Consider the following 10,112-nt stretch of genomic DNA (forward strand, 5'->3'; position numbering starts at 1 on the left):
TCACTGCACTGAAGCAATCCCCTTCTCAAAATTCAAGTGGCTTGTGTGGGTCTGTTACCGGACTCTATTCCAGTGGTCCCCAATCTTTTTGGTACCTGGGACTGGTTTCGTGGAAGTCAAGGGGGGCATGGTTTTGGAATGAAACAGTTCCACCTCACATCATCAGGCATTGGTTAGAGTCTCATAAGGGGTGCACAACCTAGATCCCTCGCATATGCAGTTCACAATATGGTTTGTGCTCCTATGAGAATCTAATGCCAATGCTGGTCTGACAGGAGGAGGGGCTCAGGTGGTAATGCTGGCTCGCCCGTGGCTCATCTCCTGCTGTAAAGACTGGTTGGGGCTTGGGGAGCCCTGCTCTGTTCTGTTCAGTTTGTCTATTTGTCTTTTCTTACATCCGTACTACAGCATCTGAAATACTGCAGTTTTATAAGAAGCCACAATATCTGATGATAAAAGCCCTCTAGGTTTGTTCTGCTTTTTCAAAATTTTGGTGGTTATTTACGGCCCTTTTCATTTCCATACAAATTTTAGAATCTGCTTTTCAATTTTCAAAAAACTTCTAGGATTGCATTGTATTTATGAATCTATAGATCAATTTAGAGAGAACTGGCATCTTTATAATATTAAGCTTCTCGATCTATAAACATGATGTATTCCTCCATTTACTTAGGTCTTTTTAATTTCTCTTAATAATTATGTGTTTTTCACTTCTTCTATTAGATTTATTCTAGGTATTTGACCTTTTTGATGCTGTTGTAAATGCTATTCTAAATTTCACTTTCTACTTGCTTATTGCTAGCATACAGAAATACAATTGACTTTGTATACAGCGACCTTACAAAGTATCTTTATAGCTTATCTACCGATAGAGTCTCAGGACTTTTTTGGGACATAGACAATTGTGTCATCTGAGAATAATGATAGCTTTATTTCTTTGTTTTCAATCTCTATGCCTTTAATTCCTTTTATTTGCTTTATTGTTTTGACTAAGACCTCAATATTGAATAGAATTGAGGTAAAATGAGCATCCTGTCTTAGTCCCCATCTCAGGGGAAAAACTTACCATAATTCACACTAAGTGCAATGTTCTGCAATGATTTTTTTTATCCCTAGATTTAAAATATTCATTACATGAGTAGTTTGCTTCATTTGAGAATCCATCTCTTTCTTATCGAAAAAGTAACCTTGAGTTCCTTTAAATTATTTAACAACATTCAGTAGTACTTGATAAATTTCTGACATATGATTTTCACCTTGAATATTAATGTAATGTATACCAGTATTTTTTAAGGAGTCTACCTCTGCTTTGCTGCTTGGATCTCACCTATTTGTGTGTGTGTGTGTGTGTGTGTGTGTGTGTGTGTGTGTGTGTGTCTTTAAATAAAAGGAAATAAGAATATATAGACTGGGGTTCATGCTAAAGCTATTCAGGTCGCTTATGCATTTATTTATTTATTTATTTATTTATTTATTTATTTATTTATTTATTTAGAGGCTCACTCTAGCACCCAGGCTGGAGTGCAGTGGTGTGACCTCGGCTCACTGCAACATCTGCCTCCCGAGTTCAAGCGATTCTTGTGCCTCAGCCTCCCGAGTAGCTGGGATTACAGGTGCGTGCCACCCAGGCCTGGCTAATTTTCATATTTTTTTTTAGTAGAGATGGGGTTTCACCATGTTGGCCAGGCTAGTCTTGAACTCCCAACCTCAGGTGATCCATCCGCCTTGGTCTCCCAAAGTGCTAGGATTACAGGCATGAACCATGGTGCCCAGCCCACATTTTTTTGTTTTTATTATACTTTAAGTTCTAGGGTACATGTGCACAACATGCAGGTTTGTTACATATGTATACATATGCCATGTTGGTGTGCTGCACCCATTAACTCATCATTTACATTAGGTATATCTACTAATGCTATCCCTCCCTGCTACCCCCTCCCCACAATAGGACCCGGTGTGTGATGTTCCCCTTCCTGTGTCCAAGTGATCTCATTGTTCAATTCCTACCTATGAGTGAGAACATGCAGTATTTGGTTTTCTGTTCTTGTGATAGTTTGCTGAGAATGATGGTTTCCAGCTGCATCCATGTCCCTACAAAGGACACAAACTCATCCTTTTTTATGGCTGCATAGTATTCCATGGTGTATATGTGCCACATTTTCTTAATCCAGCCTGTCACTGATGGACATTTGGGTTGATTCCAAGTCTTTGCTATTGTGAATAGCGCCGCAATAAACATACGTGTGCATGTGTCTTTATAGCAGCATGATTTATAATCCTTTGGGTATATCCCCAGTAATGGGATGGCTGGGTCAAACGGTATTTCTAATTCTAGATCCTTGAGGAATCACCACACTGTTTTCCACAATGGTTGAACTAGTTTACAGTCCCACCAACAGTGTAAAAGTGTTCCTATTTCTCCACATCCTCTCCAGCACCTGTTGTTTCCTGAGTTTTTTAATGATTGCCATTCTAACTGGTGTGAGGTGGTATCTCATTGTGGTTTTGATTTGCATTTCTCTGATGGTGAGTGAAGATGAGCATTTTTTTCATGTGTCTGTTGGCTGCATGAATGTCTTCTTTTGAGAAGTGTCTGTTCATATCCTTTGCCCACTTTTTGATGGGGTTGTTGGTTTTTTTCTTGTAAATTTGTTTGAGTTCTTTGTAGGTTCTGGATATTAGCCCTTTGTCAGATGAGTAGATTGCAAAAATGTTCTCCCATTCTGTAGGTTGCCTGTTCACTCTGATGGTAGTTTCTTTTGCTGTGCAGAAGCTCTTTAGTTTAATTAGATCCCATTTGTCAATTTTGGCTTTTGTTGCCATTGCTTTTGGTGTTTTAGACATGAAGTCCTTGCCCATGCCTATGTCCTGAATGGTATTACCTAGGTTTTCTTCTAGGGTTTTTATGGTTTTAGGTCTAACATTTAAGTCTCTAATCCATCTTGAATTAATTTTCGTATAAGGAGTAAGGAAATATTTTAAATTTAAACTAAAATGAGATTGGGATGATATTTGAAGCCTGAAGATCCACTGATTTATTTTTTTCATTCGACAAGCAATTTTGCAGCAATTAGGATGCACCAAGAACCAGTCTCTGGGGACTTTGAAGGCTGAGTATTTGCTAATTATTTTATTTAACAAGCTTTTTTTTTTCCCTCAAGAAATTATTATGTATCTTGAACTGTACAAGGTCCTGGAGATATGGAGGAGATCTCAAGGAGTTCCTATTGCACAGGGAGAAAATGAGACATAAACAGATATATCCCACAGTATGATAAACACAATAATAGAAGGATGCATGTGGAGATACACATAGGGGTCCCCAGTTCACTCTTGGCCAGGGGCAGTTGGCATCTGTGAAGAGTTTGTACAGGAGACGATGCCTGAGTTGAAGCATAAAAGATAAATATGAACTAACTGGGCAAAGAGGAATAGAGGTAGAAATATTGCATCAAAGCAAATGGCCAAAAGTAAACAAGCAAAACAGCATTTGTTCATTCAACAAATATTTCTTGAGTGGTTCCTATGTCACAGACATAGCATTTGGCATAAGTTTCTGATAAATAAAAATAGACATAGTCCCTGCTCTTCTGAGTAATTTTCAGAAGTAGGGTAAGAGATATTTATAAAATCCAATTTGAGACTTTTTGTCCAAGTATTCATTAACCTCCAAACATATTCTTATAGTCTGAATATTATTACATTACTAAAACAAAAATCAGTGTCTAATAAGTAGCTATAATTTCAGAGGCAGTTTTCCAATACTTTTAGTGGGAAGTCTCAGAAATTCATTTACAGTTTGATTTTTCCATCTTGGACTACAGTTTCTGTTTTTTTGAGACGAGGTCTCACTCTGTCGCCGAGGCTTAGGTGCAGTGGTATGATCATAGCTCACTGCAGCCTTGAACTCCTGGACTCAAGTGATCCTCCCACCTCAGCCTACAGAGTAGCTTGGACTAGAGGCATGTGCCACCACGCCTGGCTAATTTTTAAATTTTTTGTTGTTGTTGTTAGAGATGAAGGTCTCACTATGTTGCCTGGGCTGGTCCTGAACTCCTGGCCTCTCATGATCCTCAAACCTCTGTCACTCAAAGTTCTGGGATTACAGGCATGAACCACTGTGCCTGGCAACTTAGACTACAGTTTCTAAATGAAACTGTTTTATAAGTGATGGTTAGGTTTACCCTCCAGCACTCAAAGCCTATTTAACCCATAATATACATAAAGTATTAATAGTTCTATTTCAAATACACTGAATCACTTATTTTGCAATATCTATGAAAAAATGCTAGGCTTTAGGGATACATGTTTGTAAAAGATGACACAGCCCTCGGTCTCATAGAAGTTACAATTTAGTAGAAGAGACAAATAACTAAACAACCACACAAATGAATGTATGATGATCATCTGAGATGATGGCTATAAAATAAATGGACCAGTGGAGACATAATGAAACACCACAGCCTACACCTTGGGTCTGGAAAGACCAATGTGGCATCCAGGCAAAGGAGTAGAGGAAGAACATTCTGGAAAAGGTATTAAAGGAACTGGGACAAGGTCAGTGTGGGTGGTGTAGGGCAAGAGAGGAGGACAGTGGCATGAGAAAGGCCATGTCCAGACTATACTTTGCCTAGTGAGCCATACCATTTCTTTCTAATAGCAAAAAGAAGTCCCTGGGAGACTAAAAACAGTGCAGTTAGTATCATGATAGATTTACATATTAAAATAGTTCATCCTACCTACACTGTGAAAAAATATGCTACAGAATCCATGTGAAAAAAAAGATGCTACAGAGTCCAGTTGGATGCAAGGCATCCAGTTAGAAGGTTTCTGCACTGATGAAGGAGAGGTGACAGTGGCTCACACCAGAGTGGCAGTAGTAGAGATGTAATAAAAGATTAATGAGCTAGAAAGCTACTTATGTGATAGGACCTGGTTAGGGATTACTGAGAGGGTTGAGAGAAAGGGGTTGTCTAGAATGACTACACATTTTCAGGGCTACTTAGGAAGTAGAACTGATTGAATGTTGGGGGTGAAGGAGAAAAATGAATGGGCAGTATCCAGATAGATATACAGCTTGAACAATAGGATGTATGGTGATATAGCCACTAATATCAACTAAGACACAGCAGGAGGCTTAGGAATAAAGGTGATGAGTTCCGTTTTGGACTTGTTGCATTTAGATACATTGGGTATCGAGATATGAGGCTAGCATATGATTACAGGATAGCACTCTGATACTTGAAGACTGGAGAAGAGATGTATATATGGGGAATCATCATTTTGCAGGTTACACATGCCCCATCAGTGGGGTTGAGATGGGACTGTGAGGAAGCACAACTGTTAAGAAAATAGGGTTGCAGGTCTGATCACCTCTTGCATTAATTAATGCAGAGTCCAATTAATGAAAGTCCAAATTAACAAAAGAGTGCAACCTCTTTTCAGTAAAATGTTTATACAGCTCCCAATAATTTATACCTTGTCCATGCAATCTCCCTAGGTCTAACTGCTGGCTTGCCTCCAGGAAAGCAAAGTGACTGAGAATCAGATCCACTAGTCACCATTTTACTCTAATATAGTGAGATCGTGCATTGAGTGAAGAAAAGCAGAATTATTTTCAAATTTCAGCCTTTTTTGCAATCTTACTGTTCCTGTCTGAGAACTGGTCTTTCACCATTCTTTCTACTACTGCGACATACCAACGTTTATGGAACAGTACACCCAAGCCAGGCTCATTGTTTACCACTTTCAGGAAACTATTTGCAAACCCGAGATGGGATTAGAACACTCATTATAGCTAACATTTATTTTTTTCATTATTAAACTTTATTGGGTATCAACAAAATGAAAAATTAGATTTGGTACAAATCTTGAGAAATAAACTTTTATTTCAAGCCTTGTTAAAAACATGTCTAAAATAATTTGGTTCACTTTCCTGCTTTCCAGAAAACCACTACATAAAATATTGGCTACACCTCAAGGTATTCAGAAGGTTCTATTCAAGTTCAACAAGTGTGTTCCTAGTGGTCTTCGGTTGGAGGGCACTGACGGCAGTATTCTGGAACACTTTCTTCAAAATATAACCACAATCTAGGTAGCTTGATTTTTCCCTTGGAATTACATCCCTATAACTTCTGAAGAATTAGGGGTGGAAGCCAAGAAGCAATGAAAGTCAACTCCACTTGACCTGAGAAGCACCAACAGAGATTAAGGATTAAGAAGCATTGCAAGTTTTGTAAAAGGATCACTATAACTTTTATCAGAATATTCGTTAACCACAAGATACCTTTTTAGGATGTAGGTCTGCATATTACCTAAGACCAAAAGAAGAAAAAAAAAATCTAATTGTAAGGTCATCCAGTTCTAAGGTCAAAGTTGTAAGGTCATAGATTGTTCTTAACTCTATAAATGGGTTGTTCCAGAAATTCATTTAAAGTTTGTTTCTAAGCTAAAACAGACATTCTAGTTGAAACCATATCATAAATGGTAACTAGGTTTACCCTTCATTCCCAAAGCCTACTGAATACTGAATACCTGTGAAACGATATTTCAAATGCAACATCAATTACGTCTACATGTCCATGGCAAAATGCATTCTCACCATCAGAAGTCTATCTCATCAGTGTCACCAAAATTAGCAAAAAACATCATGCCAGATGCCAATAACCTAACTCTACAACTGCAGGAGGGGCGTGACCAGGATGCTTTTGCTGCATGGAGGTTTATTATGTTACAGAGCAAGAAGTTTGGCGTTAGGCAGCAGGATTAGTTAATTCAGTGCGTCAGGGGCTCAACAGCTCCCCAGTGACCGAGGTGAGGGAGTGCTAGCCTTGGGCTCTCATTTTCAGAGCCTCGGTGATGATGGCCAGCTCCGTGGTGCCAAGGTGGCTACAGCACTGACATCTTCCCTAACCCCGCATTCTGACGCAGACGATAAAACGCAGTGAGGAAAAGGAGACTTTATGCCAAATGTATTTCTTTTGGAGGGAGGCAGGTGGAAAATATTTTCCAGAAGTACTCACAGTTCCCCCTTTTAACTCGCTATGAGAATTTCTCATTGGCCAGGAGTGTATCACATGACCATACTTAAACCAATCACTGTAAGAGGAAGGGGATTGCCGGATTGGTTCAGATCAGTAGTTCTCAGCCCCGCCTGCACAGTGGAATCACCTGGGAACTTTGGAAACAAAATTCCAACTCCTGGCAACAGTATTTTTAAAAGTTTTCAAAGTTCCCCAGCTGTTCCAGATGTATACCCAGAAGTGAGTCCTACTGTATTAGCCCGATCAAGTTTCACTCCAGCCTGAGCCCTGGTGGAAGGTCTGCTCTGACAATGTGGGATGGCAAACACCTGAACAAAATTGGGCCGCTGCCAGCGGTGGGGGGTCGGGGGGTGGGACGCAACTAACTGGATCCGGCACTGCACTCACCTTGCTAAGAGAAGGAATTCCTGTAGGTCAGTGCCCCCTAGGTGACCTATAATGAGAAATCAAAAAGATTTGTTGTAAGATTTAATGGTTATCTTAATTCCAATAAAAACAAGACCACTCTAATCATGCCCGAATACAGACAAAACTACTGTCCAAACCTCAAAAACTGGAAAATGAGGAAAACACCTAAGCTGCAATTCAAGACTGCTTTCCTCTCTGAGGCTTTTCCAGACACTCTCCCTCCTCCTAGAGAGAAGTAAGCTCTTGTGTCTCCTCTATTCCACACCAGCTTTATTAGGGTATGCACATAAGGCCTGAACTTGATTGCTTGCTGCTCTGCCCTCCTGAAATGTGCCCTCTGGGAGGACGGGGATAATGTATGTATTCTACTTTGTGTGTCTAGCAACCAGCACACAGGAGGTCCAATAAATATTTGTTGAATGAATGAATGAATGAATGAATGAATGGGGGACACGGAGAAACAGATAAGAAATGCCTGATGTTAAGAGCAAATATTTACCCAGCACTTATATGTCAAGCACTACGCAAAGCCATGTACACTGAATTGACTCATTGACTCCTAAAAAAACCCTACGATGTAGAAGCTACTATTTCCTTCATTTTAAACATGAACAAAGTGCATTACAAAGAGACTAACCACTTGTCCATGGTCACAAGCTAGAAAGTGACAAGCATGGGACTGGGTCCTGGAGAGTGGTTTGCAGAGCCGGCCACGTTCTTAACCTTTACACCCGAGAGGAAAAATGATGCTCCTGCATTAAGGATGTAGCCCTCTCTAATGGATCCTAATCTGGAGGAGGGCTGTAAGGGGTGCTGCCGTTGGCAGGCTTTGTAACTTTTAGGTTCCTGAAGGCTTTTGCATTCTTGGACTTTTTAGAGGGACAGGGAAAGAGGAATTCCTCAATGACATAAGAAAGGGTGGAAATGGGGAGAAACAAAGGAAAGCATCTAAAATCCTAATCCTGAAAGGGTAAAGCCTGGAGCAGAACTCTCCAATCATGGGCAGGAAAAATAAAAAGGTGAATACTTCAGTTATGGTTTACACAGAACGTGCAATTACATGTGCTTCCAAGCTGCCCCTGCCATTTGTGGGGATCACCACCATCTACTGTTCTCATCTCTGATAAACCACAACCTGGAGAGGAATCATGGTTCCAGTTCTAGTTTCTGCACTGTATTACCCCAAAGGCCATTTGACCATCTTCCCCCAACCTTTAACTCCTCTGTATTGCCCTTATTCTGGCGGATGCAGCTATTACTCACCCAATTCCTTGGGCCAGAAAACCTGGAAGTCTCCCAAGATTCCTCCTTCCCTCTCCTTCCAATTGGCCTTCCTTCCTCTCCAACTGGCCACCGAGTTTTGTGGGTTCTATTTCCTAAATGAATCTGTTCATTCATTTCATATTGATTATGGGCCACGAATACGCCATGACTTGGATAAGACCCCTATCCCCAGCTTCAAAGAGCTTACCGTCTTAATAAGGGCATTTTGCAAATGAACAACCCATTCTACAGTACAGTGGTACACGCAAGAAAGGGGTAAGCAGAGTCCTGGGAGGGAACACCTCAGGGCTTTATGATTCATCTTGGGAAGCCTGAGGGCTTTTCTGCTGGCAATACCCATGCTGAAATGTGAAGGATGTATACCAGGAACCTGGTGAAGGAAGTGTGCGGAAGGGAAGCAAATGCAACTTTCTGGAGGCTAGAACAGAGTAGTGGAAGTTCACCAGGTCCGCAGAGATTAGCCTGGAAGCTGGTCTCCAGCCCGGTCCTAATCCAGTACCACTGCCCAAAGCTTTCCAAAACTCAAAAGAAAAAACCCAGCACCGTCCTTTTTGTCCCTGGAAGTTTGTCCTTCAAGTCTCCCATCACTTGTCATTCGTTCATCAAGTATTTACTTAACACCCACTCTGTACAGGTACCATATTGATAGCGGCCTCAAGGGCGCCTTCCATTTAGGGAATTTTTAGTCTATTGGAGCAGATAGACCGTGGGGGGCATTCCGGGGATGCTGGGGGCTGTGAGGTCACGCTAGAAGCTGACACTGAAGATGTCAACTACCCTTTAAGGACCCCTCTGCCTCACTGCCCACTGCTCACCCCCTCACTGGGGGCTCCAAGCCCGCCACCGGCTTGTCCTCTGAAGGGATAAGCAAGTGTTCTATTCACTGCCCGGAGTGCCCTTCTGCCCTCGCCCCAGGCCACTGCCCGCCTGGGGCCAGCTCCAGTGCTGCGTTCTCCTAGCGTGGCCACACTCATCGGCGCGCGGCTCTGCCAAGGGGGCTGACGCGGCGCGCACGGCCAGGGAGCTCTTGGGGGCAGACGCCTTCCAGCCTCCCGGCCGCCGGGTGCCTACTCCAGATCGGCTCTCTTCCTAGGCGCCTCCCACGCCCGGGCCGGAGAGCGGGCGCTCGGGGTGACGGACGACCCTGCGCGCACGTGGGCGCAGCCTGGAGGCCGCGGGGACCCTCTCCCATGGGGGCGACGGGAGACGTCCCGCCGGTAGACCTTGGCCAGGGGGTCGCGCTCCCCGCCCGCACCCCTCCCGAAGCCCCGGCGGGGACGTGCGGGGGCGCGCCCGGGCGGGAGCGCGCGCGCCAGGCGCCTCCGAGGTCCCCGCAGCGGCTCGGGGCGGGCGGAGGAGGGGCCGAGGGCGGGGCGG

General features: G+C 42.8%; 1 long non-coding RNA gene across 1 annotated transcript; it reads right to left on the bottom strand.

The window, feature by feature from the left end:
- Nucleotides 1-6,055: 6,055 nt before the first annotated feature.
- On the bottom strand, nt 6,056-8,837 carry LOC123571405 (uncharacterized). Its single transcript, XR_006695571.3, has 4 exons — nt 8,715-8,837; nt 7,431-7,476; nt 6,287-6,314; nt 6,056-6,187 (listed from the first exon to the last, which is right to left on the bottom strand). It is a non-coding gene; the product is annotated as an uncharacterized lncRNA (long non-coding RNA).
- Nucleotides 8,838-10,112: the final 1,275 nt, after the last annotated feature.

Source organism: Macaca fascicularis, chromosome X (assembly GCF_037993035.2).
Source record: "Macaca fascicularis isolate 582-1 chromosome X, T2T-MFA8v1.1".
Lineage (NCBI taxonomy): Eukaryota > Metazoa > Chordata > Mammalia > Primates > Cercopithecidae > Macaca > Macaca fascicularis.